At 44.7% G+C, this 9,790-nt stretch overlaps 1 protein-coding gene across 4 annotated transcripts in view; it reads left to right on the top strand.

Annotated features, from left to right (window-relative positions):
* AFF1 (AF4/FMR2 family member 1) overlaps positions 1-9,790 on the top strand; it is a 107,786-nt gene that overhangs the window by 55,572 nt on the left and 42,424 nt on the right. The window lies entirely within an intron of this gene.

Genomic DNA, 9,790 nt, shown 5'->3' with positions numbered 1-9,790 from the left:
TTTTTAACAGCAGCAGCTGTGAGAGCAGTGTTTTGCCCTCCTATTTTTCTTACACAAACACACCAGGTTTACAAGTGCAGGTGACACAGCTGAAACGTTCTGACTTGTCCGTGCGCGTGCATTCGATTTTCGGTTAACCACATGCCCTTTGATTTGAGTTCCCCTCCCGCTCCCAAATCCCCCCCAGGGTTTTGGATGGCGCGGGAGCGCTGGGGATGGGTACGCTAGGGCTGGGCTTTGGCTCTGAGCGCTGGCTCTGCATGGTGGGCTGGGYCTGCGCAGCGGCGCTGCTCGCCGCAGAGCTGGGCCGCAGGTGACGAAGCCCCGCGAAGCGCCTGGGGCCTGTTCTGTACCAGCGGCTGAGCTCTGGCTTCTGCAACCCTGGCGCTCGGTGAGGGGGAGCCAGCTGGCTCCGACAGCCCGACGCCCCGCGCGTGGGCTCTGCCCTGCTCTCGAGCCTCAGCAGGCAAAGTGGCGGCGAGCTTTGCTGCTGGCTTCAAAGTCCGCTTGCTCTCGTGGGCTGAGGAACCCGCCTGCGGGGGCAGAGAAAGTTGGCATCTTGGCAGACCGTTGTTGGCTTCTCTTTCAAGGGATGAAGTTAGGTTCACCTCAGGGGGGCAGGGACGCCCGAGCTTAACGAGCTGCGCTGTATTAGAAGGGGTAGGTGCTGATAAGACTTGTGGGTTGGAAACAAAAATGTGGTTTTTATGCCCCGGAGAGCTGTTGTGGGTAGTGAGGAGAGCTGTTGTGGGTAGTAAGCTTCACCAGCGGGTCCTGCACTTCAAAACCGAGTTATCACCTTCTTTTGTTTCTAATCTGTTTAAGTAAAAACAAGCAAACATCTGATTGTAGTGCTGAGGCAAAAGCAGTGCCTTGAACTTAATTCCTGGAAGAGAAGTGGAATCTCATGACAAAACATTACCCATTTACCTGCATTTCAGGGAAAAGGAAATGTGCTGGTAGTAAAACATACATTGCATCAGAGGATATTCCTTTATCTTTTCAAAAATAAAAAATAACCAGTTCATACAGTGTTTTTAATTGTTATTTTAAAGTTATGCAGCATCGGATGCAATGGAACAGGCACTTCAGATTCACAAAGCACAAGGAGCTGTAACACTTCTCCCACTGAATATCATGGGAGTTTTATCACTACAGAAGCAGGGTAAGCTGTAAATGGGGCACTTCTGGAAACAATTTTGACCTGAGGAAATTTAGGTAGTTGTATATACCTTGTGAGTTAATTAGTTGGCTCTGAATCCAAAGAGTTTACCAAGAACTGGAAGCTGAGTAAAATGAAAACCCTGTTTTCCTCAAGGGACACTGAGCATGAGGGAAGAGTGCGCTCTCCTTCCTCCTTGATTGCACCAGTTCTGGTATTCATCTCATCCTGCAGTGAGATGGCTAAAGGAGCTGAGCCACCAGAAAGATAACACTACCACAAAAGCAAAGAGTTGTCTGCCAGTTTGACTCCTGAATGATCTCAGCACAGGTTCAGGCCAGGGGAAGGGAAGGGAGGCGGAGGGGTGCGCATGGCGGGGGCAGTGAGCTCGCTCGTTCTGGCAGCCATGGGGGGCTGCGTTGCAGGCAGGATGGTGTTGCTGGTGTTGCTGTGTAATTAATCTTGTTTTGTATTTCTTTTTTCCCCTTTCTTAGTATATCTTAACAATTATTATTCGCAGTGAGAATATTGTGTAGAATTAAGTGGCTGCTGCTTGAAGGATTGTTAAAGAACCTTGCTGTCTGTAAAATGAGCCCTTAGCTGGTACAGTTGGAAAAGCTTTTTTTTTGACCTTTTGAGAAAGGGTTTCCAGTGTGTCAGACAATGCTGGGAATCAGTAAGCGAGTGAAAGAAAGAAATCTGTTGAAAAAATGCAGTCTGCAGCAAAATATAAACATCTTTTAGCTGCACAATTAAAGACCACCCATGCTGACAGTCTGTTCTCATGGTGGTGCCCATTTAACTATAACTGATTTTAATCACAAATCTATTGACACAATCTTCAGATTTGTTGTGATACACGCAATCCAGAAGAGATGGTAGGAGCTGCTGCTTCAGCTTTCCCTTAAAGCAGCTTTGTCTGTGTCCTCCAGAACACGTGGCTGGAGTAAGCCGGGTTTCAGAGTCACCAGAGCTGGGTTGGTACCATAGGTGTCTTTTGAGCTATTTTGTGATTCAGAACATTTAAACATCCTTGGAAGAGAATCTGCTTGGTGTCTGGTATTCCTGAAGATGAGAAAACCGCTATGAGTTTGTGTGTGTGAGTTTTGATCACCAAGAGAATTCAAGCTTCAAGTTTTGGCAGCCTTTTTCAGTACACTGCAGAAAATAATTGCATCCATAACCAAGATTAGTAGAAGCTCGTTTATAATATGTGTTGTCTCTGTTGTTAACCAGGCTATTTCAGAGAGCTGCTCTGTGTGTGCATGAGTCTCATACATGTCTACAGTGTGAAGGGGAAGGATTTTTAACTACACAGAAATGTAGGTAGTAAATTGCTCTTGAGAACAAGTTAGTGTGCTATCCCGAGCATTACTTATGTATAGGTAGGAGAGTTTATCTAATATGCAGGATCTCCTCTTGCTCTGAGCTGGTTAAGCACATACGGGTGAAGTGAGGACAGAACAACAGTTTTTGGTCTGCTTTTTGTCCTGCCCGTTGTATTCAAACATCTTTCATGCATAGGCGGTTTTGTGGTCTTCACTACAATCAAATGGCAAAAGCCTGTGCAGTTAACATTAAAACAACAACAACAAAAGTATGTAAATATATATGTGTGTGTGTGTGTGTGTGTAAAACATATTCAATGGTTAACAGCTGTAAATGTAAACCCAATTTTCTAGGTAACAAGTGACCTTCTCTGTTGATAGTTGCAGTGGCAAAGTTCTAATTGGGGAATAAAGAAACCTGACAACATAATAAGTGGTGTGGAACCCAGAATCGGCCTTTCTCATCTTTGCTGAACTGGTGGCTTGTGTTAGGAGTCTAGTCTGAAATTAAGCAAAGGGCAATAGCTGCTGTACTTCATCTACACGCATACACCACAAATTGCTGTTTCAATTTAGAGAAAGTACTAGGTGGCATAAAGAAAAGATATATTCTATACTAGTTCTTCGCCTAAACTGCCTCTGTGTCTTCAGACAATGGTTTCACCTGAGCTGAGCAATGCAGAGAAAGATGCAGCTTGTTTATGTGCAAGGCATCAGAGGGGGCAATTCAAAATGGGCTGTGACAGCAGAGGCAAGCAAATAAGCAGTCGGGTGGAAGTTACCGAGATGAGAATGAACAGAAAGGTCTGTAACACCTTAATGCTTGCCTGAAAGGCAGTCCGTATCCATTCTGGTCACTGTCTGCTTCCAGACCTCATCTCGTCATCTTTGCACTATCTGCATGCTGTTACTGCTGCTGGCCTCACTTGAGCCCACACATTTCAGCAGCGACACTCCACGACTTCTGAAATAACGTATGGCCAGTTCTGTTGCGAAGAGATTTTTTTCGACAGCGCCTGCTTGAAACTATTCTGCCCTGGCCTCCTGATGAGACAAGCTATTGAAAAAACGAGGAGACAGCTTCTCCCTCCCAGCTCCACGCATGCAAACTGCGCTGTATGCACAGGTTCTCGGCTCCCTTTAGCACGTGTGGTGGATTGAGATAAAAAGTGTGTTGTAATTTTTATCTAGTACCTTTGAAAAAATAAAAATAAAAAATCCTAAAACCTCTTTAACGCTGTCCCCATTAAAAAAGAGCAAAAGAGCACTGCTTATTCCATCTAGTCTCTATGGCCAAGCCTTATCTTTAAGAAGATGCCCAGTTTTTGAGTGTTCCTACTGTTTTGGTTTTTAGTGGGCAAGGCCAAATCCCATCACATTGTGAAAGCAGCCATATCATATGCTACTCTAGTATGTATGGGGAGAGGATCACCCAAAAAATCTTTCACGGTCCAATTCCTAATTAGATGCTTCAACTGTCAATTCACCTTTTCCTTCTTTAGTGTAACGCAAGGTACCTTTTTTGTGGTTGAATTATTGTACAGGAGACAGCATTTAACTTCATTAGTAAAAGAAGGATGCTATAGAGGAAAGCAAAATACTCCTTATCTCGTCAGCTGCATTAGGTTATAATGTAAATGGTAATTCCTGCACAAGTCTAGCTATTGATTTGCTTACGATCTGGTGAAGTGGAAGGGGTATTAGGGGCTTTATTACTCTATTACTGTACTTAAAGTTCATTTAAATTTTTCACCCAATATGTCATATATATATATATACACACACACACACATATACACACACACTTTATGTAAGCATACGTTGGCTTTCTGGATACAGTATTTTTATTATTATATACTGAGTGTGTTATGTGCATGTAACTGAGCAGAAAGGCAGGTGCTGGAGTCTGTAGGAATTTATCGACAAATCTTTCCGAAATAACTTCCTCAACTATGTTTTCCTGGAAGAAAAACGATTATGGTAGCACTGTCTGAGATGACTCTAAATTGTATGTTCTTCCCTGCGTCATTATCTGGGAAATGCACTTGCATAGAGCAGAGATTTCCAAACTGTTGGACATACAGTAGATGCTAAATGAACGTGCACCATTTTTTTGTCCAAAAAAAAAGCTTAAAAAATATATGGTACTTTTTTATATGCTTTTTTTTTTTTTTTTTTTTTTAACTTTCACAGATATCTGCATAGAGATTTCTTCTTGGCTGAGGTCACTAGCAGTGAGGAAAAGAAAGTGGATGAGTTTATGGAGGCACAGAAGGGGAGATACTGAATGCGGGTTAAAACTTTGTCTTGCTGGTTTGAGCTATTATGTGAAAATTATGATGAACTGAAAGACAACTTTTCAGACAACTGTAGCTATACTTAACAGCACTTCAGGCGTATCATCGTGTAGCATTATCTTTTGTTAACCTTGAGATGGTATGTCTCTGCAAAATATTATTCAGCCTTTTTGAGCCACTTGTGCAACTTGGTGAAATGGAAAATTCATGTATTGCAAAAAGTATAAAAAGGGAGAGAATGTGGTTGTGTCTCACCATTTTAAAAGCATGTTGGATGTTCTCTGGTAAATGAGAGGCTTAAAAATTACATTAACAGTAGTTTCTTTCCTTTCCTTTACCTGAAATTTGTTTAATGGCTTTACTTTATTCTTATCCTGTTTTTCCCCAAACACCTTAAAAACTAGCACATTCTGAAATGTCTGTTATATCTGTTATAAGGGCTGTGATCATCCTCCTCAAAGAGATGGTTGATGTTATTTTGGTCAGCTTGCTAAGCCTTTCTCTGTGGTTTTTAAGCTTGCAAGTAAGGAAGTCGCCTATTAAATTAGCCTTGCCAAACTTGCTATGCAAATTCATCAGTCCAGTTTCTACTCCCAAATATCATACGGGTATAACTTTATATCTGTCTCTCAAATTAAATTATTGGTCATATAACAGGCGTGAACCATGCTACACACTGTGTCTAGTTGTCCTTTGGGATTTTTGTGGATAGGCACTGTAAATTATAAAGGTGATTGTTTCCTCTGCCTGTTTGTTTGTTGGGGGTTTTTTAATAGTTTTCTGTCTTTTTAAACAAGATTTTTTTCCAAGTTACATCCAGTCTTTTAACCTCTCCAGAGTTTGTGGGCCTTCATCAACACAGGAACCAGGCCAGAGTCTTGGGCCGGGCGTGAGTAGCAGCGCTGGGTGTGTGAGCGTGAGCTCTGGCGTTGCGCTCGTGCGGGGAACGCGGCGAATGAAGAAGCGTGGTGCTCCACAGACCTTGTGCAAAGGCTGTCGTAATCACTGGGAGCTGGGCCTTAACTTGAGCAAAACCAGACTCTTTGCAACGTACATTAGCATTATTGAAGGGAGGGTTGTTATTCAAATGCAGCGTCAGTTTGGATGGGAATGTTGGCATTAAAAAAAGAAAAATAAAAAAAAAAAACAGCAATTCTTTATGTTCCGTGATTGCACAAGACCTGATGTCGGACTTCAGCAAGATTTGTGAGGGGTAAAATGGCGTTCAGAGAAGTCTGCATCGTTCCCAAACTGAAACCGAGTATGCATGTGGCATGATCTCCTAGCTGGAGACTGTACAAATGGCAGTGTCAGCCAGAAAATATGCACAGCGGTTAAATCTAGTTGTCTGTAGGGAGTACATTACAGTGTTCCCTGTAGAGGCTGTAAAACGGCTAGCAGGGATAGAAAACAACATGTAATATTTGATGTTCTAAACCCACAGTTGTTCAGTGGAGCTGATTTCCTTTCCGTGCTTTCTCTGGCTTCAGGGCTTTTTAACTCTTCCTTGGGCAACATTGTATTTCTCCTCTTCCCTAAGTTCTTCTCAAAGCTGGCAAGGGCAACCCTTGCCGCTGGGTGGTAATTGCGGTTTAATGGTGGCTTAGAGGCGGCAACAAAGCTGCAAAGTGAATTCAGGGAAAGAGACCTGGCAAAAAATAATTCAGTGTGCAGAAAGCCCGGCTCTTCCAGGCGCTGTACGTGTAGCTTTGTAAAAGACGGGGAACACTCAGATACCGCAGCTCGGGTGGAAGGAAAATGTGCGTTCAGGGGACTGAAGTGGCCAAAGCAAAACCCGAGCAATTGCTGATGTTCCTTGAACCAGTCTGCTGTGGGGCCGGAGAGGGGATGGCAGCGTCGCAGGGTCTGCAGTTAGGGCTTGGGGAGGGCAGCACTTTGTCTCCTCCCTTGGCCATAACTATTGTAAAACCTTACAGATTCGCTATGCCTGCTGAGCCCACCCACCTGCTCTCCCTTTTGGCCCGATGAAGGTTAATTCGGAAGGCATTGCTGTGGTTAAAGACGGATTGCTGTGTTACTGGAGCCCTTTCCTCGTAGCACCTCCGCGCACGAGAGGCGATGCGGGGACCCCCCTCCTGCCCCACCATGCTGCCAGGGTCGCAGCCCCCGAACCAGAGCTGCAAAGCTGGGACGTGCACGTGAGATCAGTCAAACAGCTCTGTCAGATTCCCTTGGCCTTTTGGCGCTGAAAATCAAACTCTGTTTTGTGCCTGGAACAGTCTGTGATTTGAGTCTGTAAAGCAAACGATTCACTGTGTATGTGATACAGGTGTTGCAAGTCCATTTGTGGGCAGTGGTTTTGTTTACCCTTTGCACATTTTATTGCTGCTGGAAAGGTCCTTCAGTTTTTCCATCTCAGGGTGCAACGGTGTAGCAGAGCACAGATTAAGGACGCCTAAAGAACCTGTGCTCCTTAGAGGGAGTCTCCAGCAGGGGCGAAGATTTCCTAGAGTAACCTCATTAAATGATGCTGGAAAGAAAACTTTCAACCTAAGACGGAAAACAGTCCTGAGCATCCCTCATAACTTGTTCTATATCTCCAGAATAGCATGTATTTTGGGGGGCGCATACCAGTGTATTTTAAAACACACAAAATAGAAGACCTTACAGTGCTGGTGCATGCTTCAGCAGTACTTGTTCACTGTGGGATGTTTGCTTTCTTTGAAATTTTGTGCCGCGTAGAAGAAAGCAGTTCCGGCTAAGACCAGACCTGTCAATTATAGCAGCCTGTCACTGAGTGCTGCCATCTGGGGTTGCAGTAAGTCCTCCTGATGATTTCACTGTGGACATTCACTGCGTGTGCACCTGACTCCATTTCAAAGCCTCCTCGGCATTTCCAAAATACCTTAATGAAGGCGTGTGAATTCTTGGGCGAGGATAAGAGATCCAAACTGGGCACTGCAAATACTCTCTGATTCTAACCTTAACTGAATTCCACTTTTGTCATCATTTGTCCCCTTATAAAACTTAAATATCTGGAATGGGAGAAGCAAACTGGATTTGATTTTTTTTGCAGTTGCTCTACTGTAGAGAGAATTTGAATACTTGGTCTAGGCCAGGGACTTGATTCCTCGTCTCTTCTGTGGGAAGGGTTTTTACCATGGTCCTGTCAGGGGTTGTGTCAGACAGGAGCGTTTCTGAAGCAAAATGTTAGTTGAACACTGCTTTTCTGTGCAACAAGATGCAAGTTTCTGCGTCCGCTCTTCACCATTCATGAAATTGAGAAGTAAATTAGATAATTGAACTGCAGGGTTAGGTTTACTAAGAAAAAAAAGGGAACAAAAGGTCCCTTTTCTGCAATGTGAATCGTACCGATGTCTATCACAGCGATACAAGCCTCTTGCTTTTTCCTGTCCCTCTGGCCTCCTCCCGCCTGCTTTGGGGACCTCATGCCAGCTTTGCTGCAACCAAACCTCTTGTTTTCATTCATGTGACTGATTTGGCCTAGTCTCAACTTCTGGTTTATCTTGGGGTGAGTAAGGTCAGAAGCAAATATGCATGCGTTATTTTCTGAAGAAAAGTCAAATCCTTGTCAAATGAGTCCAGCCTTGATGAGAGCTTTATGTAGACACAGACAAATGAGGCTGCAAGGAAGAAGGATGCCTCATCTGCTCTTCCCCCTCCAATGTAAATAGCGTGGCATATGGGAAACAGATGAGTGACCTTTTTGTGAGAGCACTCCAAACACTTTTGGACTTCATTAAAGTGTTTGCTTGCTCTGCTGTTTACCTTGTCTAGGGAAAATCCTTCTGATCATGTGCTGTGGCTCGCTGCCCTCTTCCTTTGGTTTGGGGAGCGTCTTCCTGGTCTTTTCCATTCAGCTATTACACTGATAGCTAAACATTTCCATCGCCTTTCTCATTTATAGGCAAGAGGTTGGTCTTAGTTGCTGCTAATAGCTGCTCAGCTACTTGCTTGTTTCTCATTTTGATTTTTTTTTTGGATGACGCTGATTAGGAAAGGAAACACTACATATAAAAGACACTTGTATTTTCAAAGCAGTGGGTAGTGTGGCTAGCAAATGAGAAGCAAATCTATAGAAGTGAACCAGTGGTTTCTCCATGGCCAGGTGGCGCCTGGGAGCAGTGCTGCCAGTACAGGTGCGTGCGACCTCCTGTCCTCAAGGGGCTTGAGAAATGGGAGGCGTTTGCTGCGCCTCTCCTAGGCCCCTCCACACCGTTGATCTGTGCAGCGCTGGCTGCTGTGGCAGGGGGATGTGTTCTGCCAGGAGCTGCTAAGTGGTTTTGCTGATGTATTAAAAGCAGATTCGTGTGTTTGCGCAAGCTGTAATATCTGCTCTTTGTTATATAACTGGCAAATATTAGCATTGCTTTTACTTTGGACGCTTCCCCAGAGCTTCGTTGCGCTCACCCTCGTGAGCCTGGTCCAAGGCAGTTGCAGGCACTCCTGTGGCTGTCCCCCGTCCCCATCGCACGGTGGTGACAGGCTGCCAGGCCCTGTCAGGGAGCGACCTGCCCTCCGGCTGCTCTTCAGAGGTGCCTGCAGCACTCGAGTCGGGGAGCCCCGGCCCCTGCGAGACGACATGTGGAGTCCCTCCTGCAGGCAGCCCCTGGGGCTCCAGAAGAACAGGCTGGAGTTGGTGCCCTCCTGAGGGACAGGGGCAGGCACGAGCTAGAATTGAATTGCTTAAAGAAACTTTTTTTAATGGCAGTAGATGTTCACATGACTCTAGGAGCTGGGGTTCAAAGAACTGCTTCATGGTGCCTCCACTTCACACCACCCCTACCTTGTCTTCTCCAAGCTTTGTGTTTTAGTCTAGCTTCTTTTTCTGCCAAGTGCATGTTGGTGGGTGGAAACAAGAAGACAAGTCATGAAACAGGTGAAATCCTGTCAGTTGAATGAGTGTTGTTTAATGAGTTCTGTTTTTCTCCATGTGATTTCTTCAAGAGATGTTATTTGGAGACACTTTCCTCCTTTCTCAAGTTTCTTAGACTACAACTTCTCCTAAAGACCTGAAAACA

Source organism: Apteryx rowi, unplaced genomic scaffold, assembly GCF_003343035.1.
Source record: "Apteryx rowi isolate R43461 unplaced genomic scaffold, aptRow1 scaffold_270, whole genome shotgun sequence".
Lineage (NCBI taxonomy): Eukaryota > Metazoa > Chordata > Aves > Apterygiformes > Apterygidae > Apteryx > Apteryx rowi.
This window is presented reverse-complemented; position numbering and strand designations above follow the sequence as displayed.